The sequence below is a fragment of the Monodelphis domestica genome, chromosome 6 (assembly GCF_027887165.1).
Source record: "Monodelphis domestica isolate mMonDom1 chromosome 6, mMonDom1.pri, whole genome shotgun sequence".
Classification (NCBI taxonomy): Eukaryota; Metazoa; Chordata; class Mammalia; order Didelphimorphia; family Didelphidae; genus Monodelphis; species Monodelphis domestica.
The window spans coordinates 51,844,119-51,859,844 of record NC_077232.1 but is presented as its reverse complement, the minus strand read 5'-3'; the positions used below and the strand labels follow the sequence as shown (position 1 = coordinate 51,859,844).

Sequence of the window (15,726 nt, the reverse complement as noted above, 5' to 3'; positions counted from 1 at the left end):
TGAATCAACTTAAAATACCTTCTCGATCTCGGCCAAGGTGAGATTACAAGGCATTCTGGGGAAGTGGAGCAAAGGCTCATGGGGATTGTAGTCCTGTATTCGAGTCATTTTTTTACACTGTTTGTCACAATAAGTTTTTGTTCCAAGGTATTGATTTTTTTCTATCCCTTTCCTTTCTAATTTTTCTTGTTTCTTGTTTTTTTTTAAACCCTTTTCCTGGGTTCATTTTAGACTTACATACATGCTTTCACATTTTTCTTTGAGGCTTCATTTTCATTTTTGTATTGCTGTGAGTTGTATATTGGTCTTCTCTTTGGTTGAGAATATGTTTCTAGGGCCAGACTTTTTTTCTGTCTTTTGCTCATTTGGGGGGATATTTTTACTCATAATTTTGACTATATGCAAAAACTAACCTCTGTTTCTGAGGTGAAGGAAATACTGTCCCATGCTCATACTGTTCCCTGGGGTCATCTCAGCTATCTTGATCTAGATATTTTTAAAAGAAAATGTGAAAACACTCATCCATCAGACAAATTCCTTGTTCAAACTGGTGTTACACTAAATGCCATCTAAGGATGCTTCTCACTTTGAGATTCAGTGATCCTCTGATTATACTCAGTCTGAATTCTTGATGTTAAGCCTCATTGGATCATAGTATTTATGAGATTTTAGATTTAGAGGTAGAAGGGAAGCTAAAAGCATCTATCTATTCCAACTCCTTTATCTTAGAGAGGAATTTATAAATGACTTGCCCAAGGACACAACTTGTACATGCCAGAGAGGATATATATATATATATATATATATATATATATATATACACATTATTTTTTATTTTATTTATTATTTTATATTTATATATATTTTATATATTTATAATCTAATTATACAATATACAATATAATATTAATATACATGTGTCCAAATCTCATCTCTGGCATATATATATATATTATTATATATTCAAATATTGTCATATATATTTCATTCTCACCATGCAAAATTGTTATATTCAGTAAAGTCAACACCAAAAATATTTTTGGGCAGCTAGGTCTCACTGTAGATAGAATGCCCAGCTTGGAGTCAGGAAAACCTGAGTTCAAGTTTACTATCATTTACTAGTTCTGTGATGCTGGACAAGTCATTTAATCCTGTTTGCCTCAGTTTCCACATCTGTAGAAAATGAGCTAGAGAAGCAAATGGAGAACCACTCACATCTATTTTCCCAAAACCTCCAAAATGGATCACAAAATGTTGGACATGATTCTCATCATTTGAAGGTATTATGTTCTGTAAAGTTTGCCACAAAAAAAGTATTTATCAAATCCTGAAATCTTGATCCTAGGGAAGTTAGGGCTGGGTTTCTGGGAGCTTCTGGTCACAGCATTTATTGAATTCTTTCTGCTGCAGCCTTACATACAGATTGATGAATTTCCTTTTCTTTCCTGGATGTACCATATTGTTGAATCATTAACACTGAACTCAGTTAATAGCATCATAAGTCATGCCTCCCCTTCAAAAAAAAAAAAAGCTCATCTGACACATAAATTTTATCTTTAAAGGCACCTCAGTACTTTATTAGAGTAAGGAGCATAGACAGGACTTCATCATTATGTTTGGAGTTCATTTTAAATAGTGAAATCAACAATAAAAAGAACAAAAATAGGAGACACACAGCATTAGTCTGTGAAAAGAACACATGTTTTGTCATACAAAAGCTGAAACAAGAAGGGCAAACAACACTTTGTTCAACCCTACTGGCAATGTGCATGTTGGGCAACTCAAATTTTTCACTGACTTTCACTTGTCTGCCAATGCCTGGGAAATTGTAGCAAAAAAATGCTTTGGGGTTACAAATAAATTTTAACAAACATACGTAATCTTCAGATAATAAAGACCAATGATATTTTCTATGGATGCTGTTTCCATATTGGCTCTCACCCATTCTAAAATGAGCTGTTTGACAGTAAGAATTTGGCAAGGGGCGAAGGAGGGTGTTGTGTTTTCTGTGTTTTGTTTCCTGGGGCTTAGGACATTACCTGATGGATGGAGGGCCTTTACTAATTACTTATTACTGACTGACTGCACTCAAGAATGCACAAGGTCATTACCATAAACCCAATATACTACTAATAAGGAGTAAGAAATGAGTAATATTGGATCATGATTGCTTATTAGGGAACATCACTAGTATTAGAAAAGACTAAAAAACTTAGGGATCATTATCATTTGAGATTCATTTGAATGTAAGCTCTTTTAGAATGTGATTATTTTTGTTGGTGGTAGTTTGTGTGTTGATTGGTTGATTTTTAATATTCAAAAAATGTTTTCTCTTTATTCCTAGTATGTAGGACATTGTTTGATACATTAGATACATAGTTAGTACTTGTAAAGGGGTTAGAAAATGTTGAGGGGTTTTATAAAAGGTTGAACTGGATTATTTAAGAATACGGTCACCAGGAAAAGATAACTTCTGGATGAAATATAGACTATCAAAGTCTTTTGTGTAAAAATTCCAAGTAAAGGAAAAAATAAACCTATAACAGGTTTTTGAATCAGAGCCCAATTAAAGTAATTCCTATCCCACAAGTCTGTAGGACAGAATGCAGTAATATTTCACTTACCCATTTGAAGCCAAGACTACAGGAAGTTGCCATACTATACAAGGGAAAAGAGGACTAGATTTTTTGTGATAGGGAAGTGTCATTCCCTGGATGGTTTTTAAGTTCACTCTCAGGGATAGGGGGAGCCAGAATGATAGCCAAACTTTGGTACTTGTCTGTGAGTATTTCACAAAAGAGTGTGGATACAGGCACTGCAACCTCAAGTCTCACACTAGGTACAAGTCCTTTCTTATTGACTTAGAAGTCCATCAATCCTACCTGGATTGGTTTGATCCTTTTTGGCCTTGTGCTCCTTGGCACTGTATAATGGCTCTTTTGTCCCCTTCTCCTAGAATCAGACAAAATCATTAATCAAAGCCGCATAATTTTTTTAAACAATCAATGGCATCATTTTTATAGTCTAAAGCTTTTGGGGTATGCATTGACATTAGGGCAAATGTATTTTAAACTTATATTACTGCAAAATAAAAAAAATAAAGAAAAATCTTCTCAATACTGTTGACATGTGCTTCAAATAGAAAAAGGAGATAAAAAAAACTAAACTGAAATAGTATATTGCACATGCAAGTAAAAACAATAATAAAAGTTTTAAAAATCAAAAATATATAGCTTACAATCACTGACACTGTGTCAGATAAGGAAAGGTAGAATACAAAAGTTTCTCACCAAAAATGAAATCCATTACTTTTCAAACTTGGCCATGATCCACTGTGAGTACAAATGATTTTTTTTTTTTTTACAAAGTAACAGTATTTTATAAAGAACAGTAATTCAACAGGTAATATACATCCAGAGAGTATCAAAATCCCCAGTTATAATAGCTCATTTAGTGACAATAACAAGCAAATCCACTGTCATTAGGATTCACATGAGTCTGCTGTATGACATTTTAAAAACCTATGAATTGATGTACATTTGTCACAATTTTTTACAGATGTAGCAAATCTGTCAACCTTGACAAACATATTTTTTAAAATTCTACTATTGCCATCATTACAAAGATGTGGGAGAGGAGTTTAGAAAAAACCAAACCTCTGTACTGTTGATGTTGGGTCTAAAAACATCACCAAGAATTTAGATCATTCTGGTGGAAGGATAGAGTAAGCTGAAGTTATAAATGAGAGATGTTCCCTCTTGGGAGCCATCCAGGAGTACCATGCCCTGGGATCAACTTCCCAGCTCCTTTTGTTATGAGACTATTATGTCCCATCCATACACATTTTTACAAATGCGGAGGTGGGGATTATAATATTGCTTCACTTCAGCTACTAAAATGAACTCTTTACCTCTTGTTACAAATAACTCAGAGGCAAGCAAAATGATCAGTCAGAGTTGTTGAAAAAATTTTTTTTCATGTCTAAAGACCCCTTAAAATCAATTTAAGATATTTAGCTCATTAATTTTTCCAAAGATGGTTATACAATTGTAACCAGTTTTGATGAAGTCCATCCATCTTCTATGTGACAATTAAGGAATACAAAATGGGAAAAAAAGCTGTTTTTTTAATGGGCTTATCCAATAATATTTGTTCAGTATAGTTATAGAGGAAAGGTAACAGAATATAACAGTAGTTAAAACACAGTAGCTTAAACTGATTCAGTATTACAGATAGATATTGATTAGATTAATACAGATAAACTTAAAATGACAAAATTAAATCATAAATAAAACAATCAGTAAAATACTATAAAATACAGAGCCTTTTATTTAAAAAAAATGGAGTCTGAAAAGGCTTAAAATTTTCAGCTCCAATCCCTTTAAAATTCCTTTCTCTATCTATTCAGATTCCTTTTGTCAGAGCTCTGGGATTTACCATAGCAAGGGAGAACATGGATTTGAGAAATCCCAAACTGGATGAATCTTAGAGCCTGGACAGGACCAAATAGCAAAGAATTGTAGAGAGATGAATTTCTCCCCTGAATCTCCAGCAAGATAATTGAAAGGATCAGTGGTAGAAGGAAAAAAAAAAAACAATCCTAAAACTGGAAGCTGTTTGAAATAGGCAAGGTACTGCTCTTTCACAGAATGCTCCATACTTGCAATTTTACTTCCTATTTACTTCCTGTAAACTTCTTTCCCCTTCCCTCCTGAGGTCCCCTGCCATGTGGAAGCTAATTATTGCCTAAGGAAAGAACACCCTGGTTTTTACCAGTTGCTCTGAGAGCAGCTTCAAGTATGTGAGTTCCAAAGATATAGCGGCAGCTACCAGCAGTCAGGGCCGGGTTTGGGGCTAGTGCCAGAGCAAGAAGAGGATTTAGAAACAGGAGCAGGAGCTTAACAGAAGAAGGCTACTGGAATTTAGTAGCCAGAGCAAGTGTAATCAGAAGCAGTAACGCCAGAATCAGTAGCAAGGAACTGAGGAACAAAGGTTCAAGCCAAGAGTCTCTGGCTGAGTCCCTTAAACTAAAAACAGCCCAGCTAGTAGAGAGGGCAACCTGGCAAAAATTAGGGAATAAAATGGCAGAAGTTGGGCAGCAGCTCTGAAGCAAGTTCAGAGTTTTCTTGGAGTTCGGGAGGTGGGTAAGGGGGAAGGCTCGAAAAATCCATGGCAAGAGAAAGGTGGCTTAAAAAATTTATCTAGGCTATCTTAAAAAAATTTAGGATTCTGTCTCCAACTTCTGGTTTACAAAAATGTAAAAGTTGAAATTAAATCTCAATATTAAAATATTATATTTTAAAGATTTATTAAATGATAATTAGAAATAAAGGAATAAAAGAGATACAAAATTTAAAAAAAAACAAACAAACATGTGCCTGTGGCTGATCAGTAAGTTCAGATCTCTCTTACCACCACAATGCTCATTGTCATCAAGCCAAAGAGGCCAGGACCCTCCGCGTCCCTACTTAATATTCCCTGTCTACAGGAAGTACATAAAGACAGGAAGTCAGTGGACTCCTGAGAATATAGTTCTTTTTTAGAGTAACAGATTTTTAATTATACAGGTCTCTCCTGAGGCTAGTCTCTTCAGAAAATCCAGGAAAGGAGTGGGCTCTTTCACTCACCACAAGTCAGTCCAAAGGGAGAGATTCAAGGACTGTCTCACTAAGCCTAAGGTCTCAGGTCCAGACAGCAGATTCTTCATCAGTCTCCAACTTGAACTCAGAACTCCAAAGAATGAGAGCACTCAGAAGTCCCAAGCATGAAGAAGTCCCTCTCACAGGAACTTGTAACTCTTTAAAGGTGCTTCTTTGCATCACTTCTTGTGCCTTCCTCTACTTTACATGGACAAATCATAGTTTAAAGCCTTGTTTAGGATTGCCCAGGGGGCAGTTAGTTGCTTCTGATTTGTCACCCACTATTACACATGTGGGTCACAGATCTCCCCCACTGAATTGTGAATAGGGTGTTTATACTTTTTGTGATTAAATCTAAAAATGGGCTGGGAGAGTTAATTTAATCTTCATAATACTGCTGATTGGCTTTTTATCCCATTTTATTCACCATTAAACAGGGAGGCCTAACTCCAGAATCCCAAGCCTGAAATATTTGTCTCAGATTTGAATATTTTTAATGTCACTAAGTCCAAAGACTAGTACTGTGTTTTTTTTTTTATCATATCTCCATCTAAGCTAATGTCATAACATCATAAAGATTCAGATTTGAAAGGCAAAATAAATGTTGAAGTAATGATGAATGTTGAAGATTGGGTAAATTTTTAGCAAATCTGTAGTTAGAATATTAGTGTTTGGGCATGGGAAATGGAAAAAAAAAATATTGGAGAGCTCCTTCAATGAGGAAACTTACTCTCATCAATTAATCATTTCAAAGACATTTTATACTGAATGTGCTAAAGAATAAAGCAAATCATAATAATTTATCCAGTTTTTGCCACTTATCTGGGGATTATTTCTTCAAATAGACTCCAGATTATCCTTTCCTAGGCCCTCGCTGGACGTGCCAATTATATCAAATTATTTATTTGGAATATATATGGATAAATATTTTAGCTAAGTGAAAACAGTTGACCAGATAGTTAAAATACAGACAAAATCTGATACGACAATACTGCTTTTGATATTGATGTAACTTCCACTTTGGTTATAAAATATATCTTTGGACACATCTACTTGTACATGGGAAATTAGAAAAGCAAGGCAATAAACATTTATAGAGTGCCTACCCAATGTCAGGCATCAAACAAAAACACTTCACAAATACCATGTTTTATCGTCCTCACAAAAACCCTCTGAGGAAGATGTTATAATCTACATTTTACAATTAAATACCTTATAGATGAGGAAACTGAGGATTGAATAGGATGAACGTCTTGCCTAAAGTCTTATTGCTAATAAGTTGAAAAGATAGGAGAAGAGGGGTGATTCAGTGGATGGAGAGTCAGGGCTATAGATGAGAGAGCCTGAGTTCAAATTTGACCTCAAACCTTTGCCAACTGTGTGACTCTGAGCAAGTCACTTAAGTCCCATTTGCTAGCCTTTCCCATCCTTCTGCCTTGGAACTAAGGCATAGTATTGATTCTAAGATGGAAAGTAAGACTTTTAAAAAATAAATAAGTGGAAAAGATTTGAGTCCAAGTCATTAAGACTTGGGCCTCATTAAGAGAAGGGCCTTTATATGACAATGGAGCCAGGAAGACTCATTTTCCTAAGTTCTAATCCAATCTCTTGGCCAAGTCACTTAATTATGTTTATCTGTTTCCTTATCTGTAAAATGAGCTAGAGAAGGAAATGGAAAATCATTCCAGCATCTTTGCCAAGAAAACTTCAAAGGAAGTCACAACTGAAAATGAATGAATAACAAAATTTAAGTTTTTGAACAGACTAATTGTGTGACTCTTGGCAAGTCACTTAACTCAGCTTGCCTCAGTTTTCTCATCTGTAAAATGACCTACAGAAGAAAATGGCAAACCACTCCAGTATCTTTGCCAAGAAAACTCCAAAAGGGATCCCAAAGAGTTGGACATGACTAAAACAATGACAACATAGGATGAGAAAAATGTCTCTAAAGCACTTAGCAATACTTATTCCTTTTCTAACCTCCTCTTCAAAGGACCCTAGATTTAGAAGTAGAGGATACCTTAGAATTCATGGGGCATAATCTCACTCTAGGGATGAGAAAATGGAGCCCCCAAAGTGCCAAGTGACTTGTCTACTCTCACAGAGGAAATATATGCCTGCTGTAGGTTTACATTTAAGTCTTGTTGACTCTAAGCCTGCATTGTCTCTATTAAATCACATTGAGGACAGAAAAAATATTCTAAATTAATTAATTAAATAAATAACCTTCAAAAAAATTTTTTAAATCACTGATGGCATTGATTGATGACAAACACCAGTTTTTTTTTGTTGTTTTCCATGATAGTCTAGCTTGCCCTGATAAATACATCTTTATATTTTACTAAGCAATATTTCAGCCTCCTTCTGAAGCCCGTCGCTCATTTTTAACAGATCTAAGCTTCAGTTTTTTGTATCTATAGGGAATAGGAGAATAACATAGGGAGAATTATGTCTGTGCTAAATAACTCCCAGGATTATTGCAAAGCTCTAGGGCTTGCAAATTTTAAACGAAAAAAGGATTTTTTAAAATGTTCAAATATTTAGAACGGATTGAGACACTTTTAAAAACATCTTAACCTTTTTGGTATCATGGATCCCTTCAGCCCTCTGATGTGGGCTATGGATTCTTCCTCAGAATACTTTGAAAATGTTTAAAATAAAATGAAAAGGATTATAACATATTGAAATGCATTGATCAAAATATGAAAACAAAAGAAACCCTGAAACATAAGCAGGAGGAAATAATTTAAAATTATATTAAATAGGAAATAATTTAAACTTTGGTAATAACATGTCGTTTTTTAGAGGCAACGTGCCATCATGGGTACAAAGTTGGCTTTGGAATCAGGAAAATTAGGCTCAGGTCTTGCCTGTCCTGCCTGCTGGCTTGGTCCTTTCTAACCTTCCATTGGTATGGAAGATAGTAAGTTGGGTCACCATTGCCATTCTGCACCGGTGCATGAAGATTTTTCCAGGAGGAGATGGCACAGTGGAGAAGGTTCTGGCTCCTTTGATTCTGAGTCTGGTTCTTGCAGGTAAATCTCAAAACATCCGGGTTTTTTAAAACAACGTGCACACGTGACACACTTTTAGATTTAATCATCATGATTAACAGCTTATCATGGATTTCTTAAATGGAGACAATTAGCAAAAAATCCGTCCAGCCATGAATTGTAGCCATTCACCCATTTCTCAGGTAGAAACATTCCTACAATTTTATGATAGATTCTGAAGATTCTGTCTGATTTTGTTTCTGCCCTCCCTCTGTTTTAGTATAGTAGTTTATCAACTCTGAACTCAGACTTGTCCGACCTCTCCGTGCTTTGATTTCCTTTTGTATTCAGTGGTTGGGGGTGGAGTCTATTCCAGCCCTGTGCAAGCCAGGAACCTACATGGATGAAATAGTAGACCTCCACTGAAAAAAACAAAAATAACAAAAAACCATGTCTGCTTTGGTCTTTGTGTTCAAGAAAGAGGAGATGGGTGATGGCCGGAATGATCATTGAACACTGTGGAGGTGCTTCAGCCGAGTTCTGGAGAATAAAGAGGCTTTAGCTAGACCGTGACGCGGAGGATGATATTCCCCGGAAGTGGGGTGGAGGACCCCAAAGGACTGAGTATGGACATTGAGGGGACACTGCGTCACCCCAGTCGCCCTCACTGGGAGCCTTGAGGTATAGACCAGATCTCCCAGACATCTCCTCTCTTTCTCCCTCAGTCTACCCATTTGGACTTCTCTCCAGATAGAAAAAGGAAGGTCTGTCTCTGTATTCTCAATCCTGTCATCTAACGGGGAGGCTCCATTGTCACACAGAAGCCGAGGGGCTGCTCCCATAACTGATGGAGGCCTCAGGAAATGAGAGTGTGTCCTGTTAACCTGCCACATAAAGCAAAATGAACATGTTCTGCTCACCTTTCCAATATCAGTCCCGCTTAATGACAAATAAAATGACTTCCTTCCATTTACTTTAAAGGAGGCTTTTATTCCCTTTCAGTGTCTGTCTCCTAATGTTACTGGCATAGTAGGCCATCTGATGTCATTAAACCTTCATAAGTATTATGAAAACAGCATTCTTTTGAATATTCCAGCTTTCTGGACCCGGAGTCTATTTTGATAAAGGAAACTGCCATTTACAGTGACGGATGTATACACTAACAGGTTCACCTTCTTTGAATCGACCTTGAGTTTGCAGAGAATATGCTATTATTTATTGGGTCATAGACGACATGATATAGTGCAAAAATAATTGCTATTAGAGGCATAAAATCAGGGTTCAAATTCATCTCTGCCATCATGTGACCTTTGGCAATCCCTTTTGAATCCTCAATGACTCTCTTGGTCCTGTGGGAACAATCACACTTCAAAGAAATACTGTGAAGATTAAAGGAGGCAAGGTATAAAAAGAATTTTCTATTTTAAAGCAGTATATAAATGAGACAAAGTACAAAAAGGCTTTTCCAATATGAAGCACTCTTTAAGGATCATTATTATTATGATTGTGTTAAGAATTATGACAGCCTTTAGCCATTGAAACAAAAAATGGGTAAAATGCAGAAGGCGAGGCTTCCTAGGGGTTGTCAGCATTATAAATACGAGCTTTTCTCTTCATCTCATTACAGAAGGTTTTTTTTTTTTTTCAAATAAAATTTACTTGAGTATTAGCCTTTCAAAATTACTTTAAAGAATTATTCTTCCTTTTGTGCAATATTCCATACTGGCATACCATGTTTTACATGATCACTACAACCCAGGAAAATGGATGGAAGTCGTTCATTCATCCATCCATCTATTCCTTCATTAATTTATTCCCAGAATTGCATTATTGCAGAGTTAAAAAGTATTCACTGACCTTTTACAATGGCCCATATCCAAACATGAAACTTCTCCATTGTTGTTACTGACAAATAGTCATTCAACTTTTGCTTAAAGACCTTTAGTGAAAGCAAACCTAAAGCATTCCTTTCTACATCTATATTGTTAGGAAGCCTTTATAAAAGTCAAGCCAATTTTTTTCTTTATAACTCTCACCGGTTGCTCCTAATTTCCCCCCTGATATCAAATGGAACACATCTAATCCCACTCTGATAGGCCTGCCATCTAAATACTGGAAGAAAGCAGCAATTTCCCTCCTGTGTCTTGTCTTTATCAGGTTTGATTTCTCAGATCTTTCAGCTCTCCCCAATCAGTTAAAACTGTTAAGGCACTTCATCATCCGGTTTGCCTTCCTTTGAACTCTTTCCAGCTTATCAATAGCCTTCCAAACAATGCTGAATTTAGAGCTGATTCCAGTGCTATACACATGCCCTGGGCAACAAGACAGAGCACAGAAAGGTCTGCACCTCTCTTCATTCATTGAGAAGGAAGAAATCTAAGGTAGAAAGGAACCAGCCTCTGGAGCCTGGGCTTTGACTTGGGCCACAAGCACTTCTGAGTTATGAGATCATAGTGGGTCCATTTCCTTTCTTGCCATCATTTACCTCATTCAAAAAGAATTTACTTAAAAAACTCTAATTCCTACCTTATAGGTTTATTGTGAGGACCAATATGCAGGTCTTTGCCTATACATATATATATATATATATATATATATATATATATATATATATATATATATATATATATATATATATCCTTTGCATAGGGTACTTCACTGGCCATAATAAGCTTTTAATAAATCACATTTCATTAGTGAATGGATAAATTACAGTAAATGTTAACATTTATATGGATTTTTAAGACTTGCAAAGTGCTTTACTTTTTTTTATCCTTAAAATAAAACTATAGACTTCAGACTCTCTCTCTCTCTCTCTCTCTCTCTCTCTCTCTCTCTCTCTCTCTCTCTCTCTCTCTCTGCCTCTCTATCTCTCTGCCTCTCTCTCTCTCCATATCTCTCTCCCACCTCTCTCCTCTCCCTCTCTCCTCCCTCTCTCCTCTTTCTCTCTCTCTCCATATCTCTCTCCCTCTCCCTCCCTCCCTCCTTCCCTCCTTCCCTCCCTCCCTCCCTCCCCCTCTCACTCTCTCTCCCTCTCTCCCTCTCTCTCTCTCTCTCTCTCTCTCTCTCTCTCTCTCTCTCTCTCTCTCTCTCTCTCTCTCTCTCTCTGCCTCTCTCTTCCTCCCCCTTTCCCTCTCTATGTCTCTTTCTCTGTCTCTATCTCTGTCTCTCTCAGTAACTGAGTTACAAAGAGATTTAGTAATCAGATTAGCTAAATATATATAAAGGGCTTTGAAAACTAAATAATTTCTGAACCAGATTTGTGATTTCATTTCAATGAAGAAACTTCACAAATATAGATTAGCAACCATTGAAAACTTAGAGTCTAAAATACTTTTTCAGCAGTAATTTGTCTATACTAATCAAGCTGTATGTTCCTTTTTTTTTTAAACCCTTCCCTTCCATCTTAAAATCAATACTTTGTATTGGTTCCGAGGTAGAAGAGCGGTAAGGACTAGACCATGGTGGGTTAAGTGACTTGTCTAGAATCACATAGCTAGGAAGTGTCTGAGGTCACATTTGAACTCAGGACCTCCCATCTCTCTATATATTTTCTGCATGTGAAATCAGCTCCTATCCATGCCTAAACTTGGAATCTGATTTTAGATATATAAGAAGAGTTATTAAGTATTTATTTAATGCTTACAATGCTCTATGGGAAATGGATCTAAGAGAAACGCTACAATCAAAGATCTTAGAGTATTTATTATTTGAAGATATTCTTTAAAAGTAACAAGGTGATAAGAAGTGAGGGGTGGGTGTAAACAGACCTATATATTTATGTATATATCTTTATGTGTCCATACCTACATACATATGCATATCTCATCAATAGAAAACACCAGTGAAACATGCTAACAATTACAAAGTATTCGAAACCCTTTGGCATGTTTTTTTACTTAGTACAGTTCTGTCAAAAGGCTGAGTCTGTTATTAGAAGACCATTTAGATAATGAGTCAATGAACGTTTTTAAGGTCCTATTTTGTGTTTAGATGATAGGAGAGGACCTATATCACAGTGCATTGAAAACTGTCACAGTGCATCTGAAAAACGCTGCCTAGAGGGTCTTTGGCAAATCATACCTTCTCAGAAATCTGGGAAACTCTCTACACCTGTATGTTGAGGCAAAGGGACTGAGCCATCGATTCGAGGAAATACTGGGGAAATCTGGGGAATTTCTGCCACTCATGGAACTCCTGATGCAGCTGGGTGGTGCCATGGTGAGAATACTGGGCCAGGGGCCAGGAAGAACTCAATTTAAATCTACCTTCATATTCTTGATAATGATGTGACTTTGGGAAAGTCACTTAATTCTGTTTTCTTCCATTATTAGCTCATCTGAAAATGAGCTAGAGAAGGAAGTATCCAATAATTCTTTGCCATTAAAACTCAAGAATTGGACATGACTGAAGAACAACCCATGAGATGACAGGTTATATCCTCATCCTCTAACCTAATGGGGAGAGTGGAATTAAATCATTCCTACTTTCAAGTTTACATCTAAATAAGTGACTTTTCAAACTTATGTTGGTTATTAAATAATGAATTGTTTGATCACAATAACAGGAAACAAAGGAAAAATACTAAAAATGACCCTTTAGTTTTAGGTGGCTCATTCCTGCTTCCACAATGACCCTTGTGGAAGAAGCAAAAGAGATGAAGCATCCAAGACTTGATAGGATGTCCTTAACCATTAACTGCATATACTGTAAATGTAAACTTTAAGTCTAATATCTAATTATGGCACTTTAGTGATATAAAATCTGAAGGAAAAAAGGAAGTTATTTCTAAATGGAAGGATGCCTTCATATTCTCCTTGGAAAGGCAAACAAGTGAGCTGCAGAAATGGTTTCATCATGCTCTCAGGGTAGCAAGAAACAAAATTTTGTGGGATGTTTTTGTCTCTCAACTTCCAATTCTTATGGATATGAGCAAAAGACTTCAAAGAAAGTAATTTCTCATTAAATGCCAATCTCTGTTGTAAAATAGGAATATGTAGAGAAATTTTATTTTAAAAATTGACAAAGTCTCCTATGAATCAAATAAACCTGTACTGACATTCTCAGCAAATTTAACATAAAAGATAATGCTGAAAAAGACATTCAGAAAATATGGTTCAGTTTTGAAAGGGAGGGAAAAAAGAGACCAATGATTTGCAATATACTAAAAAAACCTCAATACTATATTTTATAAATACTTTTTAACAATACAAAGTTGAGACACTCAGGAGGTCAAGCAAAGAATATCATAAAAAGTAAAACTAACTATATCTTTAAAATGAAATAAGTGACTACAGATGGGGGAATGATAGCAGAATCAGCTATATTAAAACAATTGATCAAATAGAGAAATCATAAAACTCATTCAGATGTGGCAAAGCTGGGACATTAATGCATTGCTGGTGGAGTTGTGAATTGATCCAATCATTCTGGATGTTAATTTGTAACTATGCCCAAAGGACTTTAAAAGACTGGTTGGCCTTTGATCCAGCCATAGCACTGTGGGGTTTGTACCCCAAAGAAATCATAAGGAAAAAGACTTGTACAGGAATATTCATAGCTGAGCTCTTTGTGGTGGCAAAAAATTGAAAAATGAGGAGATGCCCTTCGATTGGGGAATGGTTGGACAAATTGTGGTATCTGATAGAGAAGGAATATTATTGTGCTAAGGGAATAATGAAATGGAGGAATTCCATGTGAACTGGAACAACCTCCAGGAATTGATGCAGAGTGAAAGGAGCAGAACAAGGAGAACATTATACACAGAGTCAAATACATTATGGCACAATTGAATGTAACGGACTTCTCTACTAGCAGCAATGCAATGATCCAGGACAATTCTGAGGAACTTATGAGAAAGAACACTACTCACATCCAGAGGAAGAACTGTGGGAGTAGAAAAACAGAAGAAAAACAACTGCTGGATTACATGGGTTGATGGGGATATGGCTGGGGATGTAGACTCTAAATGATCATCCTAGTGCAAACACCAAAAACATGGAAATAGGTTTTGATCAAGGACACATGTAATGCCCAGTAGAATTGCGTGTCCAATACAGGAAGGGTGAGGGGAGGGGAAGTGTATAAAGAATATGATTCTTGTAACCATGGGAAAATATTCTAAATTAATTAAATAAAAATTTTCTCAAAAAATAAAAACAAAACAAAACATCATCAAATTAGGAGAAATAATAAAAATGTGAGGGCATTGAAAATAATCACAGTATCTTTGTAGAGGTGGAGAGAATGTCGACCTATATCTTCCCTCTCCTGGCATGAGTGACTTTAAAAAAACCTGTTTTGATGGAAAATTCATTAAGGGCTTCTCTATCTCTTCTCTTCCCAATTTTACTTCTTACTCTTTTTATGTGAGGCACCTTTTTCCTAAACTTAGATCATTATTTTGCCACTCACTGTATTTTGACCTTTGGCAAATCATGAAATAACTCTAAGCTATAGTTTCTTTAAATGGTGAGGTTAGCCCAGAGGATATTTCATGATTTCCAGCTCTAAATCAATAACTACCACTTATTTTCTTCTTTTCATCAGAGTAATCTCTCCATATATTGAGGATATTCTTGATTTAAACATGGAAAAATATTTTCTCAAACACTATTTTACTCAATATTACATCTTCACAGGCTTGCTTTATTAAGATTTGCTTTTGAATAAGGTGCATATGAATTATAAGATTTTGCTATGGCTCTTGTTTATTGAAAGATGTCTTGTTTGTGCAGGAAGGACTAGAACCTATTGTGTGAGGGCTTGCTGAAGCCTTTATAGGTCTACTCTTGAGCTTTTGTTGTTCATCTTTCACATATCTCCCACTTGTGCATGTAGGATGCTATAGCATGCACAGTGCCTGTACCTCAGTAAAATCTTCTCAGCAGATGAGCTAAACCAAGTGGTAGGTCACTAACTGGTTTTATACCCATCGGTAAGTTAGGGAGATGTCTCTCTCAAGCATGTGAAGACTTCCCCCATCAGAATGGGAAGATGACAGTGAGTTTTTCCAACATTCCAGAAGGCAGTTGGAGTAGACTCTGAAGCAAGTTAGTGTCAGATATCAAAGATGAGAAGGTGTACTATTAGGG

At 36.1% G+C, this 15,726-nt stretch overlaps 1 protein-coding gene and 1 long non-coding RNA gene across 2 annotated transcripts in view; one reads left to right on the top strand and one right to left on the bottom strand.

Annotated features, from left to right (window-relative positions):
• Positions 1 to 15,726, top strand: part of LUZP2 (leucine zipper protein 2) — a 749,802-nt gene that overhangs the window by 571,610 nt on the left and 162,466 nt on the right. The window lies entirely within an intron of this gene.
• Positions 2,330 to 15,726, bottom strand: part of LOC103097034 (uncharacterized) — an 82,748-nt gene continuing 69,351 nt past the window's right edge. Inside the window, exon 5 of the long non-coding RNA XR_469412.2 lies at positions 2,330 to 2,952. This is a non-coding gene — a long non-coding RNA (uncharacterized LOC103097034). The remainder of the gene's footprint in view (positions 2,953 to 15,726) is intronic.